The sequence below is a fragment of the Sylvia atricapilla genome, chromosome 3 (genome assembly GCF_009819655.1).
Source record: "Sylvia atricapilla isolate bSylAtr1 chromosome 3, bSylAtr1.pri, whole genome shotgun sequence".
Lineage (NCBI taxonomy): Eukaryota > Metazoa > Chordata > Aves > Passeriformes > Sylviidae > Sylvia > Sylvia atricapilla.
This window is the reverse complement of record NC_089142.1, coordinates 32,719,799-32,736,575: the sequence shown is the minus strand read 5'-3', so window position 1 is coordinate 32,736,575 and position 16,777 is coordinate 32,719,799. Positions and strand designations below refer to the sequence as shown.

At 39.0% G+C, this 16,777-nt stretch overlaps 1 protein-coding gene across 1 annotated transcript in view; it reads left to right on the top strand.

Moving 5' to 3' along the window:
- Positions 1 to 16,777, top strand: part of ELOVL4 (ELOVL fatty acid elongase 4) — a 33,501-nt gene that overhangs the window by 1,878 nt on the left and 14,846 nt on the right. The gene's annotated exons all lie outside the window — the stretch shown is intronic.

Sequence of the window (16,777 nt, the reverse complement as noted above, 5' to 3'; positions counted from 1 at the left end):
AATGTAACAATAAGTTACTGACAGTGATACTACACATAGAGCAAACTTTTTTCTTCTGCTTCTTTGAAGGATGTTAAGCGATAGTATGATGACATTGTTATTGCCTCTCAAATTTGTGTAAGTCTTACTGATTTACTGATGGAGAATTTTTAATTTTTGCTTTAAATTCAGTAGCACTGTTGTTAAAGCAGGATTCCATTGTAATGAAGTAATCAGTCCTATTTTGTGGAAAGTTTCTTGTTCAGGTTCTGGATTTCAGAAGACTCCTGCAAGGTTAGTTTTGGGTAGAACCTAAGTCACATGAAAAACACATAAGAGTTCTTATTTATACCCAGTAGTATGTGAAGCAAGATCCTCCTGTAGTTTCTACAGTCAGGCAGGGATAGGTGAAACATGTAATATGTCACATTGTAGTTACAAGATAGCTCAGGATAAGAAAGTGTTGTTCATGAAGCAATGCTGTGTGGCTGTTCAGTGAAATCATTTTTAATGCCCCAAGTTCTGCAAAAATATCTGCTCAGTTTGCTGCTTTTCTGCATGTTTCTTTCTTCAGACAAAGATAATGGTCTCCATTTGCCATCTCTGAGTGAACATACAGCCTCCTTCCAGTAGCTAAGGGGGTATGATGAGAGCAGGAGAGGGGCCTTTTACAGGGGCATGTAGTGATAGGACAAGGTAATGGCTTCAGACTGAAAGAGAGTAGGTTTAGATTAGATACTAGGAAAAAAATTCTCTCCTGCAAGGGTGATGAGGCATCATCAGATTGCCCAGAGAACTTGTGGATACTGCATCCCTGGGATTGTTCAAGGCCAGGTTGGATGGGGCTCTGAAGTTCTAGTGGAAGGTGGAAGAGGAAATGGTCTCTGCCCATGGCAAGGTAGTTGGAAGTAGATGATCTTTAAGGTTCCTTCGAACCCAAACCATTCTATCGTATGTAAAAGTTGTGAATTCAGCACTGTTATGAATTCATGCAATTCACCTTTGTGTTAAGAGCTATGACGGTGATGTTGCTCAACAGAAAACACAAATTATGGCATGCAAGACCATTGCCTAATGTTCAATATCATTAAATAAAAAAATATACCACGCAGCAAAGTTGCTCAACAAATGATGCTATGCAATAGCATTACACAATAAATCATACTGAAACACTACTACACAGCAAAATTACACAACAAAATGTGAAGAAATTTGATTCCCACTACTACTCCTACACTTATTCTCTCAATTTCCCACTTCCATTTTTTATTGAACACCTGTGAGTCTTTAGCCCTGTTCTCTGTATTCAGCAAGATTGTCTTGCCAGCAGGTGTTTTCTCCTGCTGCCTCGGACTCCTGTGATGAGACTTGTATAGAACTGTGCCAGAACATCCCACTGAGTCTTGTGCTGTTTTATTTTTGCGCATTAAAGATTTGATCATTTTCCTCCCCTGCTTTGTGCTATATAAAAAGCAACTGACCTTTTCTGAGACCAAAAATCCCCAAAAGACCAAGTATATGATGAGTCTAAATGGATTTTGAGTTGATATTACAATTTCTTTTCGCATTAGCATGCTCTCTAAAGCTGATTTTTTTGTGGTTTTTGTTTCTTAAGTATTGAATTTGGGAATAAGAGCAGGGTTCTGTGACTTTTTCCCCATATATATTATCAAATACATTTCAGCGTTAGCTTAATGCTTTTGCTTGTTCATTTGTTGAGAAACTACTTTTTTCCTCTCCTCCCTTGTCTACTTTTCATGAAAACTACCCCTTTCTTGAAAGCTCAAACCCCATTGTAACCATATATTCATGTAGAAGGCTAAAGGACATAATTTAAGAAGCCAGAAACTTCAAGAAGAGATAGGTCAAAAACATCTTCTTAGCGGTCATCAAGAGAAAAAAAAATAGGTGGTCGGAGGGACAGTTACTATCAGGAAATATGATCTAGGAATTCCATGCCCTTATTTCTGTAAGGGCATGGGACCAGTTCCATGTAATTGCTAGGGCAGGGCTTCCTTCTTTCTCTCAGCTCGAGTAGCTGGTTGGGGTTGGATTTGCCAGGAAGGATTAAGGGTATGATTAGATGACTGAGCAAGTGACTTAAAGGGAGGTTCCAGGCTGAGTCCAGGGGAACTATTAAGATGAATAACACAGGACACGATCCAGGAAAGAAGAGTGGGGAAATCTCAAAATGTGGGTGAAGAGACCGTTGTCAGTTGTGGAGGGGGAATAGGAGACTGTGGCTTGAAAAGATTTGTGAAACACTGTACAGAAAGATTTATTTAGAGGACCTAGGTAATTTGAATGTACTGGGCTAAGGAACAGAAGGCTTTACTGACTTTGGGGAGAATGATTGTTCTTGGAGCTCAAGAGTTTAAAGGAGGCAGGGCCATCCCAGGCCATGTGGAACAGCAACTATTTACAGTTGTTGCAGTTAATAAGATTACAGACTTTTTCCATCAGTAGGAAAGGAGAGAGATGCAAACTTTCACTTTAGGGTAGGGTAGTGTTCTACGTAGCACCTTGTTGAGGGACAACATCAACTGTAGCTTTTACCAGTTGGGTGAGAAGTATAAGGCAGTGAGGATGGAGAAGATGAGAAACTTACAACTGCTTGCCTAAAAAGTGAACCAGTGGAGCAGCTTCCTTGAGAAAACTGTTTGCCATAAATGCTTTTGCCAAATCTTGGGATTTATTTAAAAATACCCAGGAAGTTCAGGTTAATTTTCTTTTTCAGTCCAGGGAACAGAACCAGAACAAAACACGTTTCTTCTTCCCTTGTACATTCCTCCATGGAGAAGCCAAATATGACCAAAAGATCCTGAGTGTTTACGCTCAAGAAAAGTTTGCTAGGGTGCTTAGCAGAACACTCTGAGTGCAAGTAGTCCCTTGTAGCTGAGGATTTGTGCCAAAGCTGGAGGCAAGTAGAATCCCAGGGAAAGTGCTTCAGAGGGTGATGATGGGGAAAGAGAACAAAGGGTGAGATTAAGGTTCATGAAGTCTGTTTCACAGAAACAAAGCAGAACGTGTTCCTAAACATTCAGAGGGCTGGCTGAGCATCAGATTTGGTGATCTGGCACAGTACTTATCTTGCTGATACAATTTTCTTCTCAAGGAAACAGTTTTTTTCAGTCTGTGGCCATGAATGGGTAAAAGACAAGGATTAGACAGGGAGAAACACACTGGAAATGGAGAAGGTGTCTAACTGGGCTGGCTGTCTTGTGGCAAAAGCAAAAAGAAAAAAACTGTGGCTGAAGCAGCACTTGGAGAAATTGATTATGAAAGTAAAGAATAATAATGCCTAAATCATATTAGAGTCCTGTCAACTAAACTGAGCAATAGGAACATCCCAGTTTACTTGATTCATTTGACATTTAATTGCCAGTTAATGAAGGGAGGGAATTTATTAGTGAAGAAAAAAACATAATGCTTGGTATTGAAGGCAATTAGCTGGGTGTTTGAGTGAAATTCTACCCCCATTTCATCATCATGAGATTTTATCAGATTGTACAACTCAAAAGACATAATCAGAACTAAACAGATACCAAGCATTTTTGGAAATGGAAACATCATTCAGAGAAGTACATTAGTGAGGGGGAGATGTCTACTTAGAGATCTTGGGTGACCGAGCTTCAAGACTCCATGAGGAGTAGCATCAAGCCAGATGAACCCTATTGATAAGAAGCTGAGTTACGAGTGGAAGACTTCTCTTTCCTAAAATGAAGAAGGAGAAGTTGTAGGGATGATATGCAAATCTCAGCTCCTGCAAAGAAATGAAACAGAAAAAAACCTTCAAAGAGCACCAGCGAGAATGTGATACAAACTTCTGTTTGAACACTCATCAGCATATTCTAGAAGGAAAAGGAAATGTGTAGACAAAATGACAAGAACATAACTGAATGTTTGAAAATTAATTCTAAAACTGTGTAGGTAGCATGTCTTGAAATCTTTGAAGGAAATAAATTGTTATGAATACTCTTAAAGGAGAATCCATGGGAAAAAGATCAGGAAGCAGCTGTTTACAGAATTTAACCAAGCTGATTGCTAGTACCTACTGCAGAAGGCCAGATGACTAGATGTTTAAAATTCGGCACATGGTAAATTGCTGTTGTGGAGTTCTCAGCAAATCCTGTTCCTCAGCTGAGGCATCATGAGGTGTAAATCAGTATATGGTCCTGGAGCCCCATACTGCAATCAGAGGTGAAGAATTCTTGAGAAGTTGAAATATCCTTTTTATGAAGCAGATAAGCTTAGGGAACATAGGATGTAGTTCCTTTTAAGGTCTTGTACATCAGGAGTCATGAGGAGTGGGTGAGGCAAGACTCCACTTTTTCCTCTGCCAGTCTAGACAGGTTTTTGGAGTTACTTGATTTAGATGGCTTAGGAGCATTTAGATAAAAGGTGAATGAATGAAAAGACTCCAACCAGATATGGAGAGGACTTTGAGAGGAAGAATTTGCTAGGATGCAAGGCTAGGGGAGGAGAAGAGGCTGTTGTGTGTACTGAAGAGTTTTTTGAGGTAAAGCAAGTGGGGTTGAATAAATGCCTGAATGGCCTAAAAAAATGCAACTAAATGAGAGTTCATTTATCTAAAAAAAAATTGACTATTAACAGAATGACAGCTTTGGCTTTTAAAGAGTGTTGATATGAGTGGAGTGTTCCCAGAGCGCAGAATTTGTGACAGAGTGGTTTTAAGGACAGATCTGATCCATAAGATAGGACTTCTCTGACTAGTGAATGACAAGACTTTGCTTTCTCAAGCTGTATTTGGAAACCAAGTTGGAGCTACCACTGCACTTCATAAGGAACTCTTTGAGTGGGATTTTCTGACTGACACCTCATTTAGGAGGATGTAGATGCTGAATGCAGTTACTGGATCTTGTGTGGTGACAAGTGGGTACAACTATGCTCAGTGTTGTCAAACTCAAGTGCTTCTGAGTGTATGAACTTGGAAGTCTTTTGGAATTTTACGCATATAAATGAAGGCAGCACTGAAATTCAGGCTTGGCAATACTGAGGTGTTAGCCCTGCTGGGGTTTTGTGTACTGCACCCTAGCTTGTAGGCAAAGCAATAGGTAGCTGCAAGGCAAGCCTAGAGATGAACAGAGTACAACCGTGGTTTGTATTAACTCCCTTTGTGTGTGCTTGGATCTCAAGATAAGCATGAGCTAGATTACATTTCTCTCATGGAAGGTGAGGGAGAATAAGCTACCTTGGTTTGGTTTGCATTTGATGCAAGATAGTGACACACCAAGCATCAGTTGCTCTTGGTTTTGTTTTGCTTATGTGCCTGCAACTCAGTTTCTTTCTTTTACTTGAATAATTTCATTGGTTTGATCCTTGACTCCTGTCCTGCAGTGTTTTCACTCTCTCTCTGGCATTGTGTCAGCTTGTACCATGGGATTCTTCCCATATGTTGTGTTTCCATGGCAGGGTTTTGGTATTAGAGTTGCTATGCTGGAAGCTTTCCCTGTGTGCAACAGAGCCAATGCCAGCCCATTCTAAGATGGGCCCACTGCTGGCCAAGGATGAGACCATCAGTGGTGGTAGTAAAATCTCCGTGACAGCAATCACACCATCAAAAGCAGCATGGCCAGCAGACTGAGGCAGGTGAGTCTGTCCCTCTACTCCAGTCTTGTGAGACCTGAATTTGAGTACAGCTTCCACTTCTGAGGTCCCCAGCACAAAAAGGACAATGACCTGTTGGAGCAAATCTAGAGCAGGGCCACCAAGCTGATTAGAGGGATGGAGGACCTCTCCTATGATGGAAGGCTAGAAGAATTGGAATTGTTCACCCTGGAAAAGGCTTTGGGGTGCCTAATTCTGTCCTTCCAGTATCTAAAAGGAGCCTACAAGAAAAATGGAAAGAAACTTTTTACAAGGGCATGTAGTGAGAGGATAGCACAGAATGGCTTCAAACTGACAGAGTGGAGGTTTAGATTAGAAATGTTAGGAAAAAATTGTTTACTCTGAGGGTAGTGAGATGCTGGAACAGTTTGCCCAGAAAAGCTGTGGATGCCCCATCCCTGAGAATGTTTAAAGCCAGGTTGGATGGGGCGCTAAACAACCCAGTCTGGTGGAAAATGTCCCTGTTCATGACTGAGTCCTGTGAAGTGGATGATCTTTAATGTCCCTTTCCAAACCAGGCCATTCTATGATTCTACAATAATATTTTTAAGAAGAGAAAAAAAAATGGCACAGAATTAATTGCAGCCAGAGAAGAGAGGATTGATAATACGTGAGACAAACCACTCTGCAGATGTGGAGGTCAGGGAAGGAAGGTGAGGACGTGCTCCAAGTCCTGGAGCAGAGATTTCCCTGCAGCCCATGGGAAAGACCATGGTGAGGTACCTATGCCCCTGATGCCCGTGGAGGTCCATAGGGCTGCAGAGATCCATCTGCAGCCTGTGGAGGAACCTCACACCAGAGCAGGCTGATGCTGTAAGAAAGCTGTGGGAAGCCTGGGCTGGGGCAGGCTCCTGGCAGGAAGGTCCCACCCTGGATCAGTTTGTAAAGAACTGCAGTTTGTGAGAAGGACTCAGGCTGGAGAATTCCATGGAGGACTGTCTTCTGTGGGAGCAGCCTGATGCTGGAGCAGGGGAAAGTTCCTCCTCAGGAAGAGGGAGCATCAGAAACAACATGTGACAAATTGACTGTAATCCCTATTCCCTGTCTCTCATTGCCACTGGCAGGGAGAAGGTAGAGAATCAGGAGTGAACTTAAACCTGGGAAGGAGGGAGGTTTTTTGAGAATGATGCTTTTCAGGTTTGTTCTACTTCTCATTATACAACTCAGATTTTGATTGGTAAATAAATTCAAGTAATTTCTCCAGGTCTCATCTGTTCTGACAGTAATCAGTTTGTGACTTCTCCCTGTCTTTATCACTCTCTACAACCTCATGAAAGGTGTTTGTAGTCAGGTGAGCTTAGTCCCTTTCTCCAGGCAGCAATGGACAGAACGAGAGGACAGAGTCTTAAGCTGTGCCAAGGGGAATAGAGGCTGGATATTAGGAAAAAGTTGTTTACAGAAAGAGTGATAAGGTGCTGGAATGGTCTGCATGGGGAGGTGGTGGAGTCATCATCCCTGCATGTGTTTTGGATGTGACACTCAGTGCCATGGTGTTAGGGCTGGGTTGGACTCAATGATCTTGAAGGTCTCTTCCAGCCTAGTGATTCTGTGTTTCTGATTAGCTCTGATTTTCTTCTATTTTCTCTACCCTGTCCAGCTGAGAGGGGAGTGATAGAGCAGCTCTGGTGCGTACCGGGCCTTCAGACAGGGTCAAACCACCACATCCTAGTTTCACTTTCTGTTTCAGTATAATAATGAACTCTTGACTGTTTTTTCCCCATCATATTTTTCTATTCCTCTTATCTATTTCTGCTATATCCAAGAAGTATCTTCTTCCAGCTCTTGCACACGCTGTGCTCAGTTTACATGCTTGGTTGTGGCGTTCTTCTATTTTCTTCTTTTATCTGCTTATAGATATTATCTCCTGGATTCCTTCTCCCAGTTATGACCAATAAGAAAAATTGTTTTATTGCTTTCTAAATGTTCCTAGAATATTGCTGGAAGAAGTGAATTTATAACCCATGTCTTTGACTTTTTCTGTTGAGCCAGCAAATCTCTCTGACATAATTTTATGTCCTTCTATTCTTAGAATATCATTGGTAACACCTTGTTTTTAAATTATTTGAGGTAGAATAAAGAAGAAAAGAAAGTAGTTGGTAGTTAAATTGGCTAGCTGGGCTGTAAATAGGAGACTTCATAATCATATTTTCTACATTTTAATATTTAGTGGTTTACCAGGAACAGATGTGCCCAATAGAAATACTCACAGAGTACTCCAAAATGCTTTGATAATTAGGTCGGGGTTTTTTTCTGCTCTGTCCCATCTCTATTTCAGTGATCCCTGAATCTGTTCACAAAGACTGAGAAACTTCATTGCAGAAATCATTAGGGAAGCTTGGGGGGCATGTGTTACCATGGAAGGTAACACAACTGTAGAAGTAAAAAGACTTAGTTGTAGCAGTGTTTGGACATGGATATTATGTAGCTTCCAAACTGATGATTTTGCTACTGTGTATTTAGTGAATGAAACATTCGGACACTGCCCATTCTTTTCATCATCTTTTAAGATTAAGAACATTCTGTCATTCAGTATATATTTTGAAAACCCATGTTTCAAAATTAGCATTTTTTTCTGTATGCTTGGTTCCTCTCCCCTGATTTGACTTTTTTTCTGATTGTTAAAGGGATGTTGAGGAATTAAGTTCTAAATGTTTTAGTGTTTTGTTTTTCCTTGGAGGTTTTGACTGATGTATTTGTGTTAAGCTAACAGAAAACCTAATGTATCTCACAACTGTAAATTTACTTCTGCCTCTGAACTTTGAAGAGCTAATGCATTTCAGTAACTCCTTTTGTAGTTCTTAATCAAAACAAAATTCTCATCTCATTCATCCTTCTGTAAAACAGAAGTGATGAGGAGGATCCTTGTGATAGTGCAAACAGGAAAAACAGGTAATTTATCACAGAGCTTTCTGTGCAGCTTCTTGCAAATTTTCTCCAGTAGCTTTCTGGTGTTACTCTTAGGTAGATTTCACTTACCATTGCTGGTTTTCATACATGCTCAAGCACTGCATTTAGAACTCTCTAAATGTTCATCTACCACCACAAATAACTATGTTACAGGAGCAGCAGTGTAAGTTGCTTACATGTGCTATTAGTTAAGCATCACTGTCCTTCTGGTGTGTTAGCACATTGGACATGTATCAGTGCTGAATTTACTGCCCCTTGTATGCTGAGTAAGTAACACTTGACTCTACAGTGGATAAGACCTTGCAGAGTTATTATTGAACTGATGATAATAATCTTTCAGATTTTTCAATGAACTTATGTTTAAACTGAGGGAATCCAGCAACAATATCTGTCTATGGAGAAGGTCATCATACCCTATGATCATCCCCTTCAGCATTATGGAACTCTGGGTGGGCCAATAGATGAATCTGATATTGCAACACTGAATGTGCATAAATCCTGTGTTTGTATTACTGCTTAGTGATACCCCTACAACTATTTCTGTAGTGCCAAACTCCAGCGCTTTTGTGTGAAGTTATGTCCAGTCTGAGCTCTGAGGAACAGTTTTGACAAAAACCACAAAAGTTTGAATAAAAGCAGAAGAAAAGCTTTGTGAAGTGTGTTTTGTGCAGTAGTGTTATTGCTTTAGAAATACAGAGACATAGACTGGATCATAAGGTTTGCAGCTAGTTTATAAAATTACATCTTGTGGTAGGGTTGGGGGTTTTGTTTGCTTTCATCTGTTAACTCTGTAACTTATAATATTTAAGAAAAAGCGTGCAGGTATCACTGCACTGGGAATGCATCTTGCATTTCTGGTGTTTGGAAAAGAAGATTTAGCAACCAGAAGAATGCTTCATGCCTCAAGGGCTTGTATCTTGCAAATCACGTGTAAGCTTCAGCAAGGATTATATTTTTATTACTCCTTGAAGCAGAACATTTGTACTGTCCCCACAAGTAATCATAATCAATGGAGAAGATAAATCAAATATAATTTGAGCAAGGTAATATCTTTGGACTTGGAAATCCTGGGACATGATGGTAAATTGTCATGTATCCTGAACTTCATAGTAATTCCATTATTATCCTTGTCTTGAAACACGTGTATCATGTAATTGCTGTGCATAGGCACAAAGACAATATGAATTAATGACTGAGTGGTAGGAGTCCTGAGAAGACTAGAATGCTGGTCAGAATAACGGGAAGGCTAGTTAAATTACATCTGGCCTTTTAACATCAAATTGGGATTAGGCCTTCCTGTTACTTTAATGGGAGTTTATGAAACACCTGCACATTACACAAGTGTTCATTAGCTGCAGGAGATGTTGCTCTTTGCTGTGTGGCATTTTGATTTTATGTTGCTGTATACAGCTTTTGAGAACACTAAGCAGTCAATTGCAAAGCCCTGAAATTCAAAACGAAGCCGCAACTGGTTATGGGTGGTCTCTCTTTGTCTTGTAGTCCTCTTGGTTTTGGGGCAGGCATCTCTCACTTCTGACCACAACAGGATTTTGTACAGCAAATTTAGAATATGTGGGTTTCATTGTTTTGATTCTTGGGGTATGTGTTCTCATGTGTTCTCTCATTCATTGTACTTGAGGCTGAATGCTCTTATTCTTGCACCTTAGTTTTATGGCTTATTAAAATGATAGTGCTTTGTCATAAAATTTTGATGTCTCTTGTTCTTGACTCAAACAAATTAGTTTTTCCCTGACTAGTTAGGTAGACAAAATACGAAACTCAGATGGTAAAATGGATTATCAAAGATTAAAAAAAAAAAAGAAAAAAAAAAGTTGTTTTCTCTCTACTGTTCTACTTAATTTAAAAAGAAATATTACTTAAACCAGATCAGCTGTTGTGCTTTTCTTGCTGGGTTTGGGGAGCCTTTGTCCATATAGCATCCTGTGCATGTCATCCTTAGGTTTACCAATATCATTCATGGGAAGAAATTCTTTACTAAGAGGGTTGTGAGGCACTGGAACAGGATGCCCAGAGAAGCTGTGGATGTCCCATCCCTGGGAGTGTTCAAGACCAGGTTGGATGGGGCTCTGAGCAACCTCTAGTGGGAGGTGTCCCTGCTCATGACAAGGTGGTTTGAAGTGGATGATCTTTAAGGTCCCTTTCAACCCAGGCCATTCTGTGATTCTCACATCCTTGTTTTCTTGCCATTCACTATCACCACAGATACTGTGACATTATGATAATACAGAATTTTTTGTGTGATAAAGCAGCAGGGGCTTGACTGGTTCCTGAGAAACCAATGCTAGGCTGATTTAAATGTTTGTAGAGTATCCAGAGATGAGCCATGAAGATGATTCTATGATTGGAAAACATGCCTTCAGGTGAATGAGATTAAGTGTTCCTTTAAGGAAGATTTTAAAAGCATTAAAAAAAAAATCAACTAGTGAGAGGCCTGATAACCGTTCAAAAGTATCCAAATGAGCAAGGAAAAAATGATGAGTCTAGGAAAGAAAATTATAATGAACTAGTTAAAGTTTAATCTTAATTTCTTTGACTGTAGAGAACAACTTTATGCAGTGGGTCTAGTTAACATCTTACAGCAAGCTGCTATGTGTTCTACCAGGCTTGCTGCCTCTAAAAAGACATATCCTGAACTAAAATGGGAAATTCTTCTAAGATCTCTTAGCTTATACATATGTTAATGAAAGCATTATGATCTTTGCTTTGTAGATGATACTAGATAATTTCTGAGCTAGGTACAGGTATCTTTGACCCTGTCCTTAGAAATACCCATAGTGCCAGAAGACTGGAGACATTGCCAAGTATGATAGATGAGAGAAGCATAAGCTGGCCATTCTTTTTGTCCCAATCATTTTGCTTTCATGCTGCAATCTGTCTGCACAATCCCTCCTAAGGGGACATGGACTTTTCTTTTGCCTGAAACATGGATAAGACTATAGAGATATCATTTTAATTCATGCAATAGCTTCAACCTGCTATTACTGGATTTCTCATTAAAAAAAGAAAAAAAAAAAAAAAAAAAAAAAAAAAAAAAAAAAAAAAAAAAAACACAAAACTTTATAAACTGAGATTATTAGCCACAGGACAAGAGGAAATAGCCTCAACCTGTATGGGAGGAAGTTTAGTTTGGACATCAGGAATAATTTCTTCACTGGAAGTGTGGTTAGACAATGAAATGGGCTGCCCCATAGAGTGGTGCAGTCACCATCCCTGGAGGTGTTTAATAAATGACTGGACATGACATTTAAGTGCTATGGTTTAATTGATGTGGTGGTGTGTTCAGTCATAGGATGGACTCAATGATCCTGAAGGTCTTTTCCAACTTTAATGATTCTGTAAGTCCACAAATTGAGGATTAGAGTGCAACTTGTGCAATGAATAATCAATAGCAAAGCAGGTAAGTTAATTCAAGCAATGATGACCTAAAAGAAAAAAATCATTTGGGGCCATATGAATAGCTCTATTAAAATAATAGTAAATTAATAAAAAAAATTTAATTCTATAGGTTTTCAGTCCAAAGATAAATGGCCTCTCAATTTTCGCTCTGCAATGCTGCTTCATTATCAGTCTTCAAACTCTGCAACCCATTTAGTCATGTACTGTTTTAAAGGCTTTATTTATAGCTTCAGCTGTTTTTTCCGAGGTATTAGTTAGTTAAAGACTGAGCTTTTTTCTTGAAATTTATGCAAACTGCAAACACTAAATCTACTTTTAAATTATTCTGATGCATTACTCAGTTTAGTTTAAAAGCATAGGGTCTAATCAGGTAGATACTTATTCAAGTTTACTTGCAACGGATACAGTCTGCAGTGGTTGTGTAGCCAGAGTGAATCTTATATTCACTTTATAATAAAAAAGTTGGAGAGAAGTATACTGTATATTTATCTGTAGCCAGAAAGAAAAGGAGGAGGGAGGGGAGCACTAAAGCACTAAAATCACAGAAGGGGTCTAGTGTGAAAACTTTGTAAACATTTTAAGATGGCTGAAGTTATGTTTCTCACCTGGTTTTTTATGTTGTATGTGCTTTCATTTTGTAATTATTTCAATTATCGTGGTAATGGAAGTAACACCATGTGGGAAATTCTTAGATAATTAAAACACAGTGGTTCATGGAACAGTACTCCAATTAGGTAATACTGCTTTGCCTTCCTTATATTGCGGAGTTAAAATTTGACTTAAGGAAATCTTTCTTAAACTTGAGGTTGGCTTTGAGAGTACTTTTGTTAAAATGAAGGTGATCTGCAGAGAGCTCTCACAGAACCACTTTTAAATGCTCACTGTCATTTCTGCAGTGTCTTTAGAAATGTAATGAGACAGATGGATGTGCTGGATTGGCACTGTAAGTGTCTTTGCGCTGAGAATAGTATCAATAGCTATTAATAACTTTGAAAGTCTCTTCAGATAAATTAGTTAGTACTGACCTTATAGCTAAGGAATACATATGTTGTTAAACAAAACAAAAAAAAAAGATATTTTTTTAAGTATTTATTTTGAACCTAGCGTGAACAGACGGAATTAAAATAATCATGTATTTTAGTAATGTAATATTTTCTCTAAAACTGATTTTAAAAGCAGAGATAATCACTATTGTACTGTTTCAGGATTTCTCTAGGTGAATATAAAAGTGACTGCTATGCAGTTTTTTGCTTATTTTTAAGGTTTGTACTTCTTGGGGAAAGAAAAATTGATCATAGGCTAAGTAAACTGCAGCAAATTGAACCATCTAAAATTTTCTCTATCAGAAAGGAAATGCTGAACCATGTTTAACAGAAATGCTTGCATACTAAAACAATTACAGTATGCTTGTCAAAAGTTTCTTGTGATTTTTAATGCTAGAACACCATCCCTGCAGCCTTACTTATTGAAATTCATCTTCACTTCCCATTCATATTTCAGTATAGGTTAATTATGTCCTCTTTGGACGTTGCCAAAGGCAGGATATTCAGTCTTTTTCACTGGTCTTGCTCTTCTTCTTGCTTTGAAGGAAGAAGTCAAAGGGGTTTATGTGTGTATTTCTTGTTAATTTCCCCATAAAAAGAATTTCTTGCAGAGGTAGGTACCTCAGGGCAATTTCAATTATTTATATATATATATAAATAATATGTATACTTGCATATAATATATATATATATACATATAAATATATAGATGTAAGTTCTTCGGGGTTTTGTCTTTGCAAAGTGAAACATTAGAATGTATATACACAAAATGACAGGAAAGCCTTGTGTGTATGCATATTTCCTACTATTTCCTTACATAACCGTAGTTTTCTGTCAGGAACATGTTAGCAGATGCCTTAGTCTAGGCTGGTTTCATTTTTGCTGTGAAGTGTTTGTTCTAAATCTTTTCCAACCTTACCAGAAGAGCACTGTACTACAGGCTGTGCCACCACAGCAGACATTTTATTTGTGATCGAATTAGAATCTGGGTCTTGGGATTTGAAAGACAAACGCATTAATCCCCTGAAAGATTCAGTCAATCTCTGTCAATTCTAATCAGGTAAAGGCATTGGTCTTTTTGCTTCACAGCAGTTGGAGGGATTTTTTTTTTTTTTTTTTAATTCAGGGAGCTGGCCTTTTTATTTCAAGCTTATTTCATCTTTGAGGTAAAAATGTTCCTATTCCGTGTGAAGTACTGCAGGATTTAATGCACTCATATATCCCCTTAAGTAATCACAGTTCTCTGTAATTTGCAGAAATCTTTTGTGCTCATCAGCACCTGCTAGTAAGTAGGACACAAAATTATGCTGGTTTTGCTGAAACAGGTTGGGGAATGGGAGGGAGGAAGGTGTTGGAGTAGCTTGGAATGTTTGACACTTGAGCAGATGACTTAAGATAGTGAATTTATCTTGGTTTGAAAGAGAGCTTCTCTTGAAAAGAAGTTTGAAGCGAGGGTCTGCATTTTACTGGGTTTTCTGTATAGAATATGGACAAGCAGGCTTGTCAGGTAAACAAAAATGAAATTGGTTTTGTAATACCTTCTGTGCAATAAGAAAGATACACAGAGTTGACTGAGGAACGCAACAAGTTACTTTGCATTATCCAGGAGAGTTCCTGTGATGAAAATGTTTTGTTATTAATAGTATCATGTTTTCTGATGCCACAGTACTAGTTAAAAATAATCATGTGCAGAGGCTCCTAGACGCCCTCAAAATAAACATAAGGTGATGTTTGTAAGTTAGCACAGTAGAATAGACTCTTCTACTGTTTTGGCCAGGATGTACTCCAGAACTGAGCTGTCTGCTGTGTTCTCTCTCATAGAGCATTTTGTGTTTGAAGTGTAATTACTTGTTCTAGGAGAGGTCAGGCCCCCAAAATGGCAGTGGTAGATTCCCTGAGCAGTGTTACTGATACAAGGTTTGTATCAGTAATACATGTTTTTCCTGTAAATACTTCAAGACTTCTCTGAGATGTGGTGAATCACTGACCTAAAACCCTTTGGAAAGGGATAGTAACAGGCTGAAACCATGGTATGGAAGAGTAATGGCAGCTTCTCAGGTGCTCTTATGTAGTTGTCAGAGTTAATGAAATATATCTCTTGGTTTTCTCCAGTGAAGTTCTTCAATTTGTAGTATTTCTGGAAAGTAGGTGGAAGAATTGTTTACGGTGCTGATGAGATGTGAGGCAAAGCCTACTTGCAGCTGGGTTTTAACATTAGTTGTCCCTTTGTCTTTTCTTTCACCCTGTAGAGAATCCTCATTCTTCCATCTAGGAGTGTAGAAATCTTTGTCTCCTGGCACAAAAAGAAATCTGGAATAGGTCATGATTTCCTATTTTCAGCAATGTCTGGTAACATTCACCTCCTGGCTAAAAATCAAACATTGCTCTTTCACATTTCTTTGTATTGCCACTTTAGTGTGTAAGATACCATGAAACACTGTGTTAGAAAATAGAAGACAGATTCTGTAATATGTCTTTTCCTCTTTATCCTCTTTATATTGCTTATGGCAAGAAAACTGGGAAAGTGACTGTGTCTCATGCCTCTTTGTACACTACAGTGTAGGGAGATCTGGATTTGATAAAAACATGTCACTCACTCACTATTCCCAGAGCTGTCACTTAACTGACACCTTTCTTCTTGTTTCATGATGAGTCCATGCCTATTACTTGTTACCCAGTAGATGGTGAGGTTCTCTTTTTGTGTTTTTAAATTCAGATTGGCAAAGATCTTGGGTTTTTCAATTCAGATTGGCAAAGCAATCACTAAAGGCAAGAATGAACTAAAGGGTAAAGGATATCAGAGTGTAACAATTGCAATGCAGTAATGATTTCAACTTCAATAGGTGGTTTTCTGTGTGGTTTCAGGAGCTTGCTGAAAAGTTAAGTGGTAACCATCTTCTCTCACTCTGTTTAGGTCCTTTTTTATTGCCTGTGTTTCTACAGCTGATCTATCTGATTTTTTGACACTCCTTCCTGTAGTCCTTGCCCTGTCTTGCCCTTGGCTTATTTTGGTGTCTCTGGCCACAGTGCTGAATCCCATCATTCTGGCAGCATCGGTGTCCTTTCCTGAAGTTGCCGTGCATTAGGATGAATTTTCTCCTCTGGTATTAACAACCCTAATGAAAGCGGTTAGGTTTCTCTTTCTTCTTTTCCATTTTTATTTAGGCCTCCTAGCATCTTGGAAATGTGCAGTTCAATTATTGTTAAATCATCTGGAAGTAAGAAGAAACTGTGTTCTGCATGCTCTCTTTCCCTAGATCACAGTACTTGTTGTTTGTTAGATATAGAAGACCTCATGAAATTTGTTCCTAAAATTAGGTTCTAATTTATGGCCTGAAGTACAACAAAGGAAACAAGAAAGAAGTGTAGCACTGTTCTGTACTTTCCTCATTTTCTTGATTGCTGTCATGGGGTGTGACTTACAGTTCTCGGAAAGAAACTAGTCCTCTAGTTAAGCCTCTGGGCAGCTGCATTTGTGAGTTTGCCCAAACTTGACTGAAGGCAGGTGTTTCAGATGTTTGAGCTTCCCAAGGAGCCTTGTGATGTGATTTCCATGTGAGCTGTAACTGGCCTAAGTATCTGGAAAATAATCCAGTTGGTATCATAGAGCTGTTCAGTATCTGAACTTCTGATAGTTATGAAGTAGTTACCTTTTATCTCTTGCTGCAACTTGCTGTTAGCCTTCAGGGGAGGGGGGGACACATGACACATGGGACAACACAGGCACTCAGTAAGGAGGTGTCACTGCAGTCTTGCTTCCCTCCTCTAGCAGGGCTGTCTTCTAATCCTAGATGTCACTGGTT